Raw genomic sequence first — 16859 nt, 5'->3', positions numbered from 1 at the left:
AATTTTTACAATTCACACTTCACATGGATGAAAAAATGCCAACAATACCAAATTAAATTAATATTTTGAGCAAAAAGATACTTTTTGGTCGCCATGATTGAAAATAAAATGACTGCTATTCCTCCGCTCCTTGAATAAACAGAACACTTTAAGAAATGTAGTCAGATCAACTCCAGACAAGCTCAGTAGCTCTGGCAAGTTGGCTCCCATACTGCATAGATTCTTATAATGGGCACCCAACAGTAGCTCAACCATAGAGATACAGAAAGGAGTACCAAAACTGGATAAGAGTCCAAGACCATTTTAATTGTTGGGAAAAAAAAAGTCATACAAAAACAGCCAACACATTTCAGGAGCAACACCAGTCCCCCTTCATCAAGGCTCCTTATATAAGAACCAGTACTGAACTTCCCACATCAAGCAACAATTTGTATGTCACATGGGGGCAGTGCCACCAGGTGACATTGCCAGGTGGCCCACCCCTTACCTATATAATAACTGTCAAATGGCAAAGCAAAGCCTGCAGTCAGCGGTTTAACCTTCGACCTTCGACTCGAGTTTTTTTTTTGGGGGGGGGGGTCCAGCGGTGGTGGCGGGTGCTGTGATTGATGGGACATTGTTTTTTTCTTTTTTGTTTTTTTAAAGGAATTGTCAAAAACGGTGTGTGTGATTTAATTTCTTTTCGACACTTTTTATCATGATTAAGTGAATATGATTTCGTGAAACGCGTCAACTATGTTTTGTCTCTTGTCTCTGAATTTTGTCTATTATGGATTTTTTTTTTGATTCATCAATGAATTATCACATTTTTTCAAGTTGGAGTGCAGTCCTCTACTTCTAAAGTTTATCAATGGACTATGAGTGTGGTTGTCATAGCAATTGTTGCATTAATAACTACAAATTCCTCTGCCATGGTGGCAGATGGGACTTGTAGTTCATTCATTCACAGATCTCTATGAAAGAATGATGGAGCTGTGTGGGTGGATCACAGCACTCCTGCCAAAAATTCAGCAGTGACTGGAGAGAAGAACCACCATAGGCTGTTGGGGGTGGGGGGGTATGCTAGTTTGTGGGTAGGGAGGTCCGCTTGCAACCATGATACATGTTATACCCTAAATATGAGTGTAATATGGTGAAATTAGCTTTTAGATTCGGAACACTGCAAACTGCCATTAGCGAAAGTTGTGATTTTGAGTAAAACAATGGCGCAATCTGATTTTGCTTTTTAGTTAATAGCAATTTACTACACTCACCTGTCACAGTCACTGTTAATGTTTTTACTTTATAATTATAAGATGTAGGTCCTTCAAATCGAAAGAAATACATTCCAGAATCTCCTTTCTTGGCATCTTTTATTGTCAGGGTACAGTCCCCCTGATCTGTATCTCCTGTTATATGGAAGTTCCTCTTGGTCCCTTCAGTATTGGAATTATTAGTGGCTGTCACAATCACACCATTATTTATGTTTATCCAATATCCTCTGGAATTTGTGAATGAACGTTGGTTTGCAGCCCAGAAGGCACACGAGATAATGACACAGCACCGCTCTTGGACGGTGACTCTCGTATTCACTTGGATAAAGTACTGACACTGAATATCTGCAAAAAAAAAAAAAAAGGATTGTGTTTTTTTATTGTGGGCATTCACACACCAGAATAAAAAGTAAAGGCTTCACTCCTTTTATAGTCATATTTTTGCAAAAGATAAAAAGAGAATGTACTGTTAAAACAAGTATAATATGTACTTGATTGTCAGGAATACTACCCAGCTGTCAAGACCACCAAACATGGAAACTAGGGATCGACCGATTATCGGCAACACCGATATATCAGTGGCCGATATGCACTTTCCCCGATATATCGGAATAGGCCTTTGTATTTACTGATATTGCCGATATTTCGGGAAAGTGCTGTACCAGAGTAATGCCTGCAGCTAGAGGCATTACCCCGGTACCGGCGTCCATAGCGACGGTCGGCTGTCTTGTAATGACAACCGATGCGGCTGAGAAGCCGCTCATCTGTCATTCCAAGGAGCGGGAGGGGACGTCCCTCCCCTCCCGCCGCCTTCCGTGGCTCCCATCCCACCAGGAGACCCGGGCATCTTACCTGCAGGGCCTCCAAAGAGAAGACACCGCATTCGGCTCTGACCGGGTCTCAGTTTTTTTTTATTCGGCAGCACCGAGTACCCGGAAGTGATGTCATGACATGACATCACTTCCGAGTACTGGCGGCGCCGAATTCATAAAATTTACAGCATTCAAACTTGGCTTTTTGAATGCTTTTAAGGGCAGAGGAGGGGTTTGGGGTCTTTTAGACCCCCAGATCCCTCCACCACAGTACCTGTAGACATTAAAAAAAAAAAAAAATCCAAAATATCGGTATTGGCGTTAAAATAACGATATCGGTCAATCAGTAATGGAAACCCATGGGGATTTCAAGTTGTCCAAACCCACAGAGGCAACCAAAACTCCTCTGAAAAGCACCTGAACAATCTTCTTTCGAATGATCATTCACTAGATGTATACATCAATTCCTAAAGATGTTCAAAAAAGGAGCAGAAAAAAAAAAATACATTTCTTAATTGGCGTGCCTTGGTACTGTCCTTACCTGCATCCTTGGTAGTCCCACATCCTTTCCACCTCTAAAAATTAACTGTAGTCCTCCATCATTTTTTAGTGCCAAATGCTTTGTGTTCAAAATTATATATCTTACAAAAACATAGTGCTGACAAAATGGATTTACCACATCTATATCAGAATAACTTGAAATACATTATTAGACACTATTAGAATAAACTGTCAATCTAAAATATGAAATTTTGCTGTGAGAAGTTTTTATTGAGTTTTTAAAAATGTATATCAATAAGAAATTGTGTTTAAAATAGACAAAAAACAAGCTTAAATTTCTTTCCTTTTATGAGTCAATAAGGGAGGTTTGAGGGTACTGCTAGAAGTTCTTTGAAACATATAAATATAAATTATATAAAATAATAATTGAATACACTTAAAATAATATAAATGAGTTTCCTCATTACACAAACAGTATATAATAATAATAATAATAATAATAATAATATTAATAATAATAATAACAGTATATTATTAACCATTTTAGCCCCAGCCACTGTGCTGCTACTGCGGCACAGTGGCTCGTTCCCGTCCAGTAGACCTACATCGCTGGACTCCTCCCCTGTAGGCGGCGCTCGCGCGCCGCCGGAGGCGCGCTCCCGCTGTTTTCAGTCACAGCGGGAGTCGGGCCAGGGGAGGAGCAGCGGCGATCGCCGCCGCACTTCCCCGATCGTCGGGGAATCCAGTTTGGAGATCCGCCTGCCTGTGTAAACAGAGCGGGCGGATCTCCTAAGTGACAGGTACTGACAGATCGGAGTGTTCAGCATAGCTGAACCCTGGATCTGTCCTTCTGTCACTCAGTCACCCCCCCCCCCCCACACGTCAGTAAGCACCAGGCATATATTAACCCCTCCCTCTCCAATAAAATTAACCCCTTCACTGCCAGTGTCATTTTTACAGTAACAGTGCATATATACAGCACTGATTACTGCAGTAATGTCACTGGTACCCCCAAAAGTGTCACAAATGTCAGTCAAGGGTCCGATCTGTCCGCCGCAATGTCACAGTCCCGCAAAAAAAATCGCAGATCGCCGCCATTACGCGTTAAAAAAAAACACCAAAAATGACAGAAATCTTTCCCGTAGTTAGTAAACGCAATAACTTTTGCGCAAACCAATCAAAATACGCTTATTGTGATTTTTTTTTTACCAAACATAGGTAGCAGAAAACAAATTGGCCAAAAATTTTAAAAAAATTTGATTTTTACATTTTTTGGGGGGGGGGGGGGATTTCATATAAAAAAATGTTAAAAATATTGTTATTTTTTCAAAATAAACGCTCTTTTTTTATTTATAGCGCAAAAAGTAAAAATCGCACAGGTGATCAAATACCACCAAAGGAAAGCTCTGTTTGTGGGAAAAAAAGGACGTAAATTTTGTTTGGGTACGGCGTCACACAACCGCGCAATTGTCAGTTAAAGTCGCACAGCACCGAATCGCAAAAAGTGGCCTGGACGTAAGACAGCAAAATCCTCTGGTGGTAAAGTGGTTAATGTTGTAAATTATAAAAATAACAAAAAAGGGTAAAACATCACTTCATGGAGGGGTGACAGTGATCGGTTCTGATTATTTGCTTTTTTGGACACTGAAGGGGAAAGGAAGGGAAGGGGAGGGGAAAAAGAAACACAATCCCTCATAACTAAAACTATGTTTTTTTGTTTTTTTTTGTGGGTCTGTGGCAAGCACATGGGGTTAAAGAGATAGTAGAGAAGGTAGAGGCAATAGAGAGGTTCCGTTATAAAGAGAACCTTATTCTTTTACTGGAACAACTACAAAAAAGAAATAATAATAATAATAATAATAATAATAGAAATAATAATGATAATAATAGTAATAAAAATACTAATATTATTAATAACATTTTGATATTACTCCTTGCTTCATGTCAAGCACCAGAAGCTTATTGCATTTAGCTTTACATCCTCAGTGAGAATGCTCCATCTTACTCTTTATTCTCCTCTTTAGTGTTAACTGGCCCCTTCCAACTTTTCCTTGAAGAAGTGAACCTTATGTTTCCTTTCAGCAGTGCTGGGAGATTCTTACAAACACCGGGGTTGATGTATTAAAGGCAAATTGACTGTTCTGAAAGGCAATTTTCACTTAGCTTTGTGAATTTTGTAAATATTCCCCATGCAAAGAATACCCAATCACACAAAAGGAAAATGAAACAAAAAAATTTATTTTTGCTTGCATGTAATTGGAAGATGGATGTCAGCAGAGCTCCACCTGTTTCACTAAGCAAGGAGAAAATTTCCTTGCAAAGTGCACAGCCTATTTATCATTAGTAAATAAGCTCCATTGCCTAATTTTGCCACATATTAGGCTGACCACTGGCATAGGTCCTCATAAATCACATTAGCTTAAAAAAAAAAAAAAAAAAAAAAAGATTCTGTGTTGGGTAATCTCTGTGTATTCAACTCTCTTTTGTTGTCAAATGTCAGGTTAGGTTTACCGCAAAAAGCCCAGCCCAAGCATTGTACAGAAATAAGTGGTGAATAAATTAAAAAATAAAGGATCATTCATATAAAAATGACAAATGTTAAAATATACTCAGCATAAATACAGTGAATGTTGCTTAGACCAGTTTCTCCATAAAACAATGGGAAATCTAGTCTTTGGGGGAATGGAGGCGAAATAAATTGAATTGGGTAACGTAGACAGTCCAACTTACCTTTGCAAAGCTCAAAGATAATGACGATAGATGCACAAACCAAAATATTAGAACCCATTTCCAACCTCATCCTGACTCTGAGCTGAAATCAGGCTGTGTATGTCATGCTGTAAAGTAAACAAAATGCATAAAAATGTAAAACAAATACATTTTAAATAGTAAATTTTTAGATAAATAAGTATAAGGTAAATAAGAACAAAATACATACTGTATTGTTTAAATATATTCAAACACCAATGTCCACAGGATGGTGAATTGCTCTCAGAAGGACAGAACATCCAACCAACATTAACTAAAAAGGTTACTTATGACATTTCTATGCATTTTTGGAACAGTAAATTTCATGGCAAAGGACATAGGATTGTTGTTTTAAGATCACTGACACACAATAATTCAGAAGAAGAACAGTGGCAATAATGGTTGCTCTCAAGGGGGTTAATTTACTAAAGGCAAACAGGCTGTTTACTTTGCAGGGAAAGTTAAACTATGCAAGGAAATTTGCCCCAAAGTTTAGTGAAGTTCTGCTGACTTCCACATCCAATCATGTGCAGATAAAAATGTGTTTTTAATTTTCCTTACACGTGCTTAAGTATTCTTTGCAATGCAATACTTCACCACATTCTGTCATGACCTGGATCACTTATGGTGGCACTGTGGTTCTCAGAGTGGAAGGTTGTAGTTCTGGTTTCCACTCTCAGTAAACCCCAGTAATCAGTCTTTACCTGTTGTTGGCTACTGGAAGGGTATTTAGTCCCTCCTCTACTAGTGCCTCTTGCTTCAGTGTTTTTCCTGCTACCCAGATTTATGCTTACTGGGTTATCTCCTGAATCGTGTTCCTGCCTTATCTTGGTCCTTCCCTCCATCCTGTACCCTGTACCCTGCTGCCTCATATATGCTCCCCTTGTTCCTGATCCCAGTCCTAGTTCTCCCTTCCTATGAACAAAGAGAAGAGGCGCCTCTAAGTGTAGACTTTTAAAACATTTATTGGTGTGTAATAAAACACTCACATAGGTTCAGGATAACAGGTACAGGTAGGCACCCTCCTGGGGGTTGTCCCGGGTGGGGGTGTACATCAGCCAGTAGACACTGCCATCGGAAGGAAGCGTGTCCCCTCTTCACCATTGCCGGCAATAGCGGTGGATGGAGCAGGAGTGGGATTGAGGCTTGAGATTCCCACTTCTGCTCCATCCACCGCTATTGCCGGCAATGGTGAAGAGGGGACACGCTTCCTTCCGATGGTGGCGTATACTGGCTGATGTACACCCAAACCCGGGAAACCCCCAGGAGAGTGCCTACCACCAATAAATGTTTTAAAAGTCTTCACTTAGAGGCGCCTCTTCTCTTTGTTCATTCCTAGCCCTGTTGGAACCCTTGGCTTATTGGTTCACTAGATGGCTGCCCTATATGCTGGACTTCCTCCCAATACATAGACTTTCATGGACTTTTTAAATAAACTGTGCAGCAGATGGGCCTGATATAATTGTTTTTCCTAGTTCCCCCTTCCTGACTGTTCCTTGCACCTTCAGTTTACCTGGTTGACCCATGCTTCCCTTTTGTCAGTATATATGTTATTATAGTTAGTTTGCTAATTAGGTTTTCTGTCACTTAGTTGGTTTGCTAATTAGGTATTTTGCCACCTAGTTATGTTCTACTTATAGCTGTCATGTTTGCTGTATATTTTGTTTGCTGGTGTTTTGATGGATCATGTTTCACATTTAATAAACTTACTTGAATCATTCACAGTATGGTTTCTGTTTCCTAAGGGCAGCTACCCAGACTTGGTCATTGGGGAACAAAAGCAGTCAGCTGGAAAATTCCATTAATCAATCCTTACAGAATTGAATATAGATAGAAAGTTTCTCCATCCAGCCTATAGAGAAAAGATCCCACATGCACAGTATGCTTACCATTGGTTTGGTGAAGGATGGAAGTATCACTTGGACTGGCCATAGACTGCATCACTTCAACAAGGTTGCCTGTTCATGTGAGGTCTGTAACGGGGGCAATAAATAACATGGAGTGTGAAAAGAGGGCAGTTGGGATAAAATTTTGTATTTTAAAATTTTTTATAAGTATAGTTATCTTTTAATAATACATACACTACATTATTAAAGCGGAAGTTTGAATAAAAGCTTTATACATAAAAACTCACCTCCACAACTATTAATGTAACTAAATGGAAATAGACGTATGAGTGCTGCCAGCATTGCTGCAGAGGTTGAAGGGGTGGATTGGATGGTCATTGTATGAAGCAATCGCGTGGTAAAGGGCCACTGTCATTGGCCCTTTGCCACAATCCGTGAAGCGCATGGTCCCTGGGATTCGGCGAGCATGGACACTTACATGTGTGCACCCCAAGGGACGCACGGGAAGCACGATTCTGGGAGGACATCATTGTATGCCGTCCCAGAGAAAAACGACCGCGCTGTAACCGTCATTCGGATATGGCACGGCCAGCAAGTGGTCAAGCATCTATATCTGCTTCCCCCCTCTGGCCAATGTACATAAACAGCCAGGAGGGAGCTTCACTGTTCTGAGTGGATGCACCTATACCGCGATCCTGGGATGGCTGTGATTACAGGACACAGCCAAGACAGGATTGGGCTATAGGCACTGTGATTGGCGCTCCCGATCACGTGATGGCTGTGTCCAATCAGTTCTGGTGTAGAACAGAAACCAAGGGTGTTCTGCCCATCACTAGCAATTAGGTATTTTATTTGTGGATGCCCAGAGTTGCTACATTGGATAGTGCACTTTGCCCTTTTTATTGTTTTGGTAAATATTCCAATAATATTTAATGTAAATTCACTGCACATTGTCTTAAATAGAAGTTTTAAAAGTGGTTGTTGTTCGTGAACCATGAATATGAAAAAAAAGATACAGATATGGTGTTAACATCATCGTGGCCTTCATAAACACAAGTGTTCATAAAAAAAATATATACTTTCCTTTACCCCCCTTTTTTCTTTTTTTTTTTTTTGCTTTGCTTTGACACCTCCCACAGAGGAGGGCACCATCAATGCATTCAGAAAAAAAAAATTAAACAAAAAAATGTGCTCTGTTTTTATTTTGCAGATTAAGATTAAGGTGATTTTTAATCTCAGTACAGAATTTTGTAACAAAAATATTGAGGCAATCACAAATAAGAGATTTTATATCTGGGGGAGTTATATACACTAACTGTATATCGAATACACATTGTTTCGTTATGTCCATTGCAACATTTTTTGACAGTTTAAACATTACAAACGGCTGCAAAACAAAATGGAAAGGTAATTCATAATTACTTTAAAGTGTAACTGTGGGCACAATTAAAAATAAATGAAATATGATGCAGTCTGTCACTAGAATTAACACTGATAGTCTCCCAATGGGGTATCTAGGTTTATATCTGGGCTGCTTCCATGCAAGAAACCAAGAAATTGCCACAGGAACCTAGGGATGTGAAGATAGTATATGCATCTAAAGATTAAAGTGCCACATTATTATTACCATTATTATCATTAGTATTTGCATCTAAAGATTGAAGTGCCATATTATTATTATTATTATTATTATTATTATTATTATTATTATTGTTATTAAAAGTATTATTAGTAGTATCATTAGTAGGCTAAGATTATTATTATTATTATTATTATTAATATTATTATTATTAAAATTATTATTATTATTATTATTATTATTATTATTATTAGGGTCCAAAATAAGGTTTCATTCCAAACATGTAATAGGTGCAGAAGTCAATGTATCATCAGGGCTTCAGGAGTAATAAAAGCAGATAGCATTGACTTTGACTGCAATTTACAATCTGGATATCTGAAACCACTATGTAACTTTGACTGCAATTTACAATCTGGATATCTGAAACCACTATGTAACGTTCAGCAGTTGGTTTTGGCTTCACCTATTACATGACTGGAATAAAACCGTACTTTGGACCCTAATACATTGATGTGGTGTTTTGACTCTTTTTTTTTTATTATTTAGATAATTTTTATTGTAATTTTTACATCATAAAACATTCAAACCAAAGCAAACAAAACAACCCACTCAGGTTCACATACAATGTATCCATTAGGCGACATTAGTTCCATTAGAGGTCTGTATGAGCAAGATTAGTAAAACTGTTGAAACTATGTAGCATATAAACCTGCAGTATAGAACCTGCATACATCACCAGGACCAATTCACTGCAGAAACAATTTACAATATACAGTATATTGTAAAATTTTAACCAATACAGAATCAGACGTGCCATACTATTTGTGTAGTAGGTTTATAAGGAAAACGAGCATCAACTCTATACTAGTTGGCTGAACCAGGGCATTCTACATATCTCAGACAGTAGACACGGCCCGCCATCTAGTTCTTCCCACATATATAAGAGTTTTCTACGCAAAATAAGGGAGGTTGGGGGTCAAGCCTGGGGTCACCAACCCCATATCCCATATCTTCTCAAATTGAGAAGGACAATTTCTTTGTTGATAAATCAGATTATCTCTCTACTCAGGGTATTGTTAACTTGATTTCTCCATTTTGAAAGGGTTGGGGGACTTTGGGACATCCATCTCTGGGTTATTAATTGACAGGCCTGAAATAGTACTCTGATAATAGGGGTGTAACTATTCTCAGGTAAAGATGCTTCCTCCAGCATACTGAGCAAGCATAGGCCTGAATCATGCTTTGATCTTGAGAATTCAAATGCTACCTTCACATCTTGAGGTTCCAGTGGCTGTTCCATGGTGCTCAGAAGCAGCCCACATGTCACTCAGATGCCCCACTGGGACACTAATAGTTTGAATTCATAAAATGAATCTGCTGTTCTAAATCACTCTCCACCCAAGGTTCTAGCACCAAAAATGTACTACTCCAAGCAGCACTAGAAATAATACAACAGTTCTTTTGCTTTTCTGGGTTCCCCCTGTAACAGAACCTCCGACCCACACTGTACGTGCGGTCTCCCATCAGTATATGGCTTCCTTGCAGTCATGAACATATATAGATATTCCAGCCGCCCTACATACAAAACTAGCCTGACAACTTAGCTTGTATGTGTCTGAAAACATCACACAATGGTTAGATAATGAGGTACAGCTGACTCATGGCTAATCCCATCTACAGTGCCTTGCAAAAGTATTCATTAACATGCTAATTAACTCAGCGCACTTAAACCAAACTGGAAGACCAGACTTCCGGCAACAAGGCTTAAACAAAATACAATACACATTTATTAGAAGTCTAAACACAGAGTAAATCAGCATAATTACAAGGTGTGGAAGACAGGTGATTGAGCAGATGATATTCGCATCTGCTAGGAGTCTGACTGTGTGAAGCCTTGTTGGCAAAAGGCAGCTAGGCTTAGACCGCATTCACACTAGTCTGACTTGGACTGTGACTTGTCAGCCTGACAAGTTCCGGTCCGTCACGCTCCCAATGTGCGGTACAGGAGCCGTTCTAATAGGAGCGACACAATTTGCTCCGACTTAGAAAAAGGGTCCTGTACTACTTCGGGGCGACCTGGAGGCGACTTGCATAGACATTCATTTTATGAAGTCCGTGCAAGTCGCGCCGAAGTCGCGCTGCACGCGACTTCACAGGTCGCCCCCTATGTCGGAGCGACCTAGTGTCAACCGGCACTTAGAGTCCCAGAGTATTCATTTATTCTTTGAGGTATATTGTTGACAAATATTACTGTCCCACTTGAAGCAATCCAAACCATTATCTGTCTTTTACTCCCAGTGACGGTGGGTAAAGTCACACCCCCATTACATAATTTAACGACCTGTTAATCCTGGCAGAAGTCCTCGTAAAAATCTCACTATGTTTGATCATGCCTAACATGACTAAATAAGATTGGTTTATTCACAATGCAATCTTTTCCTGGTCAACACCATCCTAAAAAGTAAAGGCTATACTAAGGCCAGTGAGGAGTGAGGGTCAATTCTACAGCCTGGCCATGATACCTGCAAAGATGAACTCAGCATGTGGTGGTGGTTGTGGGTTGGAGGTTTTATGCATTTTTAAATTTTCTCCTTGGCTGCCAGATGAATGGCCATGTATGTACTATTCTGGGTATTTTTTTATGACAGGTACAATACAGTATAAAACAGAGCATTCCATGACATTATTAGTGCTGATGAAATAAGTAAGACAGTTAAGGGTTGATTCATTACAACGAAAGAATGCAAAAATCTGGTGCAGCTCTGCATAGAAACCAATCAGCTTCCAGGTGTCTAAGTTTAACCACTTGCTGACCGCTGCACGGTCAGCCCCTCACAGGCAAAGCAACGTAGCGCTAGCCTGTGAGGCTCTAGGGAGCGAGCGCGCGCCACCGGAGGTGCAGTCCCGCTCCCGCTCGGTCACGGACCCCTCGCGATCGTCCGTTACACCGGGAGAAAGGCAGGCGGCTAATGTAAACAAAGCCGTCTGTCATTCTTCCCTGTGTAAGAATGGAGATCATACGGTTCTGCTATGTAGGACCGTTGATCTCTGTTCTTACACCAGTAGCCACATCCAATCACAGTTAGAATCACGCCCCTAGGGACACACTTAACCCCTCCCTCTCAAAAAAAGTTAACCCCTTCACTGCCAGTGTCATTTTTACAGTAACAGTGCATATGTATAGCACTGATTACTGTAGTAATGTCACTGGTAACCCCAAAAGGGTCAAAAATGTCAGTCAAGGGTCCGATCTGTCCGCCGCAATGTCGCAGTCCCACAAAAAAAATCGCAGATCGCCGCCATAACTCGTTAAAAAAAAAACAACAAAAATGACAAAAATCTTTCCCTTTGTTAGTAAACGCAATAACTTTTGCGCAAACCAATCAAAATACGCTTTTTGTGATTTTTTTTACCAAACATATGTAGCATAAAACAAATTGGCCTAAAATGTTAAAAAATTTTGATTTTTACATTTTTTTGGGGGGGAATTTCAAAGAAAAATTGTGAAAAATATTGTTATTTTTGCAAAATTTATGCTCTTTTTTTGTTTATAGCGCATGATCAAAAAATCGCACAGGTGATCAAATACCACCAAAATAAAGCTCTGTTTGTGGGAAAAAAAGGACGTCAAATTCATTTAGGTACAGCATCGCACGATTACGCAATTGACCATTAAAGTCACGCATTGCCGAATCTCAAAATAGGCCGTGGTCAGGAAGGGAGTAAAATCTTCCGGGGCTTAAGTGGTTAACTGAGCAAGCTGAAGTTAGAAGCTGATTGACAGACAGCTGCACCAGATTTTGCACTCTCCAAGTTTATTAAACGAATCCCTTATGCCCCGTACACACGTGCAGATTGTCGGCCGAAAAGATTCGGCCGACGACCGATCGGCCAATTTTCGGCTTGTTAGTATGATGCTTCCGACAGCTGACAGCGCACTTTCGGCCGAAAAGAATCTGCCGTGCAAGCATTAAAATTTTTGTATGCAGACACCAGAGCGGCCCATTGTTCGCCAGTCAATACAGAATTCGGCCGACAGACAGCAGATTTGCAAGACTGGGCATGCTCAGAAAAGAAAAAACACAGGGAAAGTTAACCATCACGTGACATCACTTCTGCAGTCGGCTGTAGTCGGCGGACAAAATTCTTGTGCAGTCTTTTGCACTTTTCAACAGACACGACAGCCCGGGGACAAAAGACGTCCGATCGTTCGGCCGACGATCTGCACGTGTGTACGAGGCATTAGTCTTTCATACCTGGAATTTGAAGAGTGGGATACCCAAGTTATTTCCAGGCCAGATGTCCCTTATTCAATCCACAATCTCTTGGATTTCCTGGCTGGTATACACGAATCAGAGTGTCACTTTCTCTATACTCCTTCTCTTCTCGAATGTCTAATTGTGACGATGTGTCCTGCTAGCAATTCTCTCCCTTAGTTCTCCTTTTTTAATTTCCTTATTCCGTTCTAGTATGTCAGCATTTCAGAACTGCTCCACCAATCTTTCTTATAAATTACAATTTCACCATAACACATCCTTCCTGCGCTACTCAGAATTACAAACTGGGCTAAAAACAGATATGTTTACAAGTGTATAGATTTTACATTTCCTGTTACAGACTTGTTCAGGTCGGTGACTCTATAGAAGCAGAGGATTGGAATAAAAGTATCAGTTAGTAGAAAGAGAATCCCAATATTACTTGTTAATTAATGTCTATTACCTAAGGATAAGTGAACCAATGAGGACAGCATGCAAGTCAGCCTGGAAAGCTCTAATTTACTGATACTGTTGGCAAGTTTGTAAATAATAAAAAAATGATGGCGCAAAAAACAACCAGTTACCTCAACAGTAATAAGGGCTTAATTCACAGTTCATAAGTCTATACACAGTATTTCACAAAAGTGAGCACACCCCTCAAATTTTTGTAAATATTTTATTATATCTTTTCATGTGACAACACTAAAGAAATGAAACTTTGCAACAATGTAAAGTAGTGAGTGTTCAGCTTGTATAATAGTGTCAATTTTATGTCACATTAAAATAACTCAACACACAGCCATTAATGTCTAAACCGCTGGCAACAAAAGTGAGTACACACCTTAGTGAAAATGTCCAAATTGGGCCCAGTTAGCCATTTTCCCTCCCTGGTGTCATGTGACTCATTAGTGTCACAAGGTCTCAAGTATGAATGAGGAGCAGGTGTGTTAAATTTGGTGTTATCGCTCTCACTCTCTGATACTGTTAACTGGAAGTTCAACATGGCACCTCATGGCAAAGAACTCTCTGTGGAGCTGAAAAATAGAATTGTTGCTCTACATAAAGATGGCCTAGGCTGTAAGAAGATTGCCAAGACCCTGAAAGTGAGCTGCAGCATGGTGGCCAAGACCATACAGCGGTTTAACAGGACAGGTTGCACTCAGAACAGGCCTCGCCATGGTCGACCAAAGAAGTTGAATGCACGTGCTTAGCGTCATATCCAGAGGTTGTCTTTGGGAAACAGATGTATGAGTGCTGCCAACATTGCTGCAGAGGTTGAAGGGGTGAGGGGTCAGCCTGTACCATAGACCAAACGCCGCACACTGCATCAAATTGGTCTGCATGGCTGTCCTCCCAGAAGGAAGCCTCGTCTAAAGATAATGCACAAGAAAGCCCACAAACAGTTTGCTGAAGACAAGCAGACTAAGGACATGGATTACTGGAACCATGTCCTGTGGTCTGATGAGACCAAGATAAACTTATTTGGTTCAGATGGTGTCAAGCGTGTGTGGCGGCAACCAGGTGAGGAGTACAAAGACAAGTGTGTCTTGCCTACAGTCAAGCATGGTGGTGGGAGTGTCATAGTCTGGGGCTGCATGAGTGCACTGGGGAGCTACACCTCATTGAGGGAACCATGAATGCCAACATGTACTGTGACATACTGAAGCAGAGCATGATCACCTCCCTTTGTAGACTGGGCTGCAGGGCAGTATTACCACATGGTTACGACCCCAAACACACCTCCAAGACCACTACTGCCTTGCTACAGAAGCTGAGGGTAAAGGTGATGGAGTGGCCAAGGATGTCTCCAGACCTAAATCCTATTGAGCATCTGTGGGGCATCCTCAAATGGAAGGTAGAGGAGCGCAAGTTCTCTAACATCAACATCTAATGTCGTCATGGAAGAGAACTCCAGGGGCAACCCGTGAAGCTCTGGGGAACTCCATGCCCAAGAGGATTAAGACAGTGTTGGAAAATAATGGTGGCCACACAAAATATTGACACCTTGTGCCCAATTTGGACATTTTAACTTAGGGGTGTACTCACTTTTGTTGCCAGCGGTTTAGACAATAATGGCTGTGAGTTTGAGTTATTTTGAGGGGACAGCAAATTTACACTGTTATACAAGCTGTACACTCACTACTTTACGTTGTAGCAAAGTGTCATTTCTTCAGTGTTGTCACATGAAAAGTTATAATAAAATATTTTAAGAAACATGAGGGGTGTACTCACTTTTGTGAGATACTGTATGTCTTACTAGGAAGATACTCTACTTGCAATTCATTTGCTATATAATGAACTAGCTCTACTAGTTCATTGAACTAGTAAAAGATATCTGTTATAATGTGCATAGGGAGCATAATATCTATTATGAAGTCCTCTCTGCTGGCTTCTGGTCAATAGTGTGAGCTGGATCCAATGGGAATTACTAACATAGGCATCCCAATGGATTGTGCTCACAGTGTTGATTAGAAGTGATAGAAAACAGGCTTTCCATAAATAGCACTAGAAAAAAAAAACAGTTTTAAGAGTCTATATATAAAGAAACCTTTACAAAACTACAAAGAAGTCAGAACCATACCTGAAATTCCAGAACTTAAAACCATAGGTTGTACGTTATCATATCCAAATAATCTATTTTATCTCTCTGTAGATATGAACAGATCGTAGTTCCACCCTGTGCATTTCCTTGTCTCTAAACGTTAATCTTAAGACATTATATTTTCTCATTCCTAATTACAGCCCACTTTCCCTTAGTTCTCCTTTTTATTTCCTCTTTTTCTTCTTATGTGTATTTCATTGACATATCACTACTTTTTAATATTCTCACCAATAACCTCTTTGGTGTTAGTGATTGGAACTGAGTGATTTTTACAGTAAAACCAACAGTTTCCCTTTAGCAGATCACGTTTCCGGTCATGTTGAAAGTTTAAACAAAAAATGCTATTTGTACATACTGTAGTTATATATATATATATATACTAAAGGTTCTCCAAGATATTTATATAATGTAGCAGGTTCTCAAATTACTTTCTTTTCATGATCAAAGGCATTTTTTTTTAGGTTTTTTTCTATAAACTTTTTTTATTTTTAGTAATTGTCTACTTTAAATTTTGAAGCTATGTATACAAGATATGACCCTTAATTACTTCAATACTGAGCAGTTTCACCCCCTTCCTGCCCAGACCAATTTTCAGCTTCAGCACTGTCACACTTTGAGTGACAATTGCGCGGTCATGCAACGCTGCACCCAAATTAAATTTTGATATTTTTTTTTCACACAAATAGAGATTTCTTTTGGTGGTATTTATTTAAGACTGGGTTTTTTATATTTTTTGCTAAAAAAAAGGAAAAAGGCAGAAAATTATGAAAAAAATGTTTTCTTAGTTTCATTAAATTTTGTAAATAAGTAATTTTTCTCCTTCACTGATGTGCGCTGATGAGTCGGCACTGATGGGCACTGATGGGCTGCACTTTTGGGTACCGATGAGGTGTCACTTATGGGCACTGATTAGGTGTCACTGATGAGGAGGCACTAATATGCCGCACTGATGGGCACTAACTGGCGGCACTGATGGGCAGCACTGTTGGGCAGCACAGATGAGCAGGCACTGAAAAACGAATACAAATGCATTCATCAATTATTTATTTTTATTCAGCGTTAACGAATAGTTGGAAAGATCGAAAATATGAAAACAGATGTTAACGACTTGATTACATTCGGATTAATTTGTTTTTTGTTCTTTTGGATATTTGTTTTTTCAGGTTTTAGTTCTTTTGGATTTTTGTTGTTTTGGATTTTCGTTCTTTCGGATTTTTGTTCTTTCTGACAATTTGATTTTGTGCTCATTCATCAACAGAGT

The 16859-nt window shown here is 39.8% G+C and overlaps 1 long non-coding RNA gene across 1 annotated transcript; it reads right to left on the bottom strand.

Annotated features, from left to right (window-relative positions):
- Window positions 1–1259: 1259 nt before the first annotated feature.
- LOC309568183 lies at window positions 1260–13136 on the bottom strand. The gene is made up of 3 exons (XR_014226007.1): window positions 12997–13136; window positions 5297–5403; window positions 1260–1598 (listed from the first exon to the last, which is right to left on the bottom strand). It is a non-coding gene; the product is annotated as an uncharacterized lncRNA (long non-coding RNA).
- Window positions 13137–16859: the final 3723 nt, after the last annotated feature.

This window comes from Pelophylax lessonae, assembly GCF_965119305.1.
Source record: "Pelophylax lessonae genome assembly, chromosome: 12".
Lineage (NCBI taxonomy): Eukaryota > Metazoa > Chordata > Amphibia > Anura > Ranidae > Pelophylax > Pelophylax lessonae.
The sequence above is the reverse complement of the archived record's forward strand: the minus strand, read 5'-3'. Positions and strand labels throughout refer to the sequence as shown.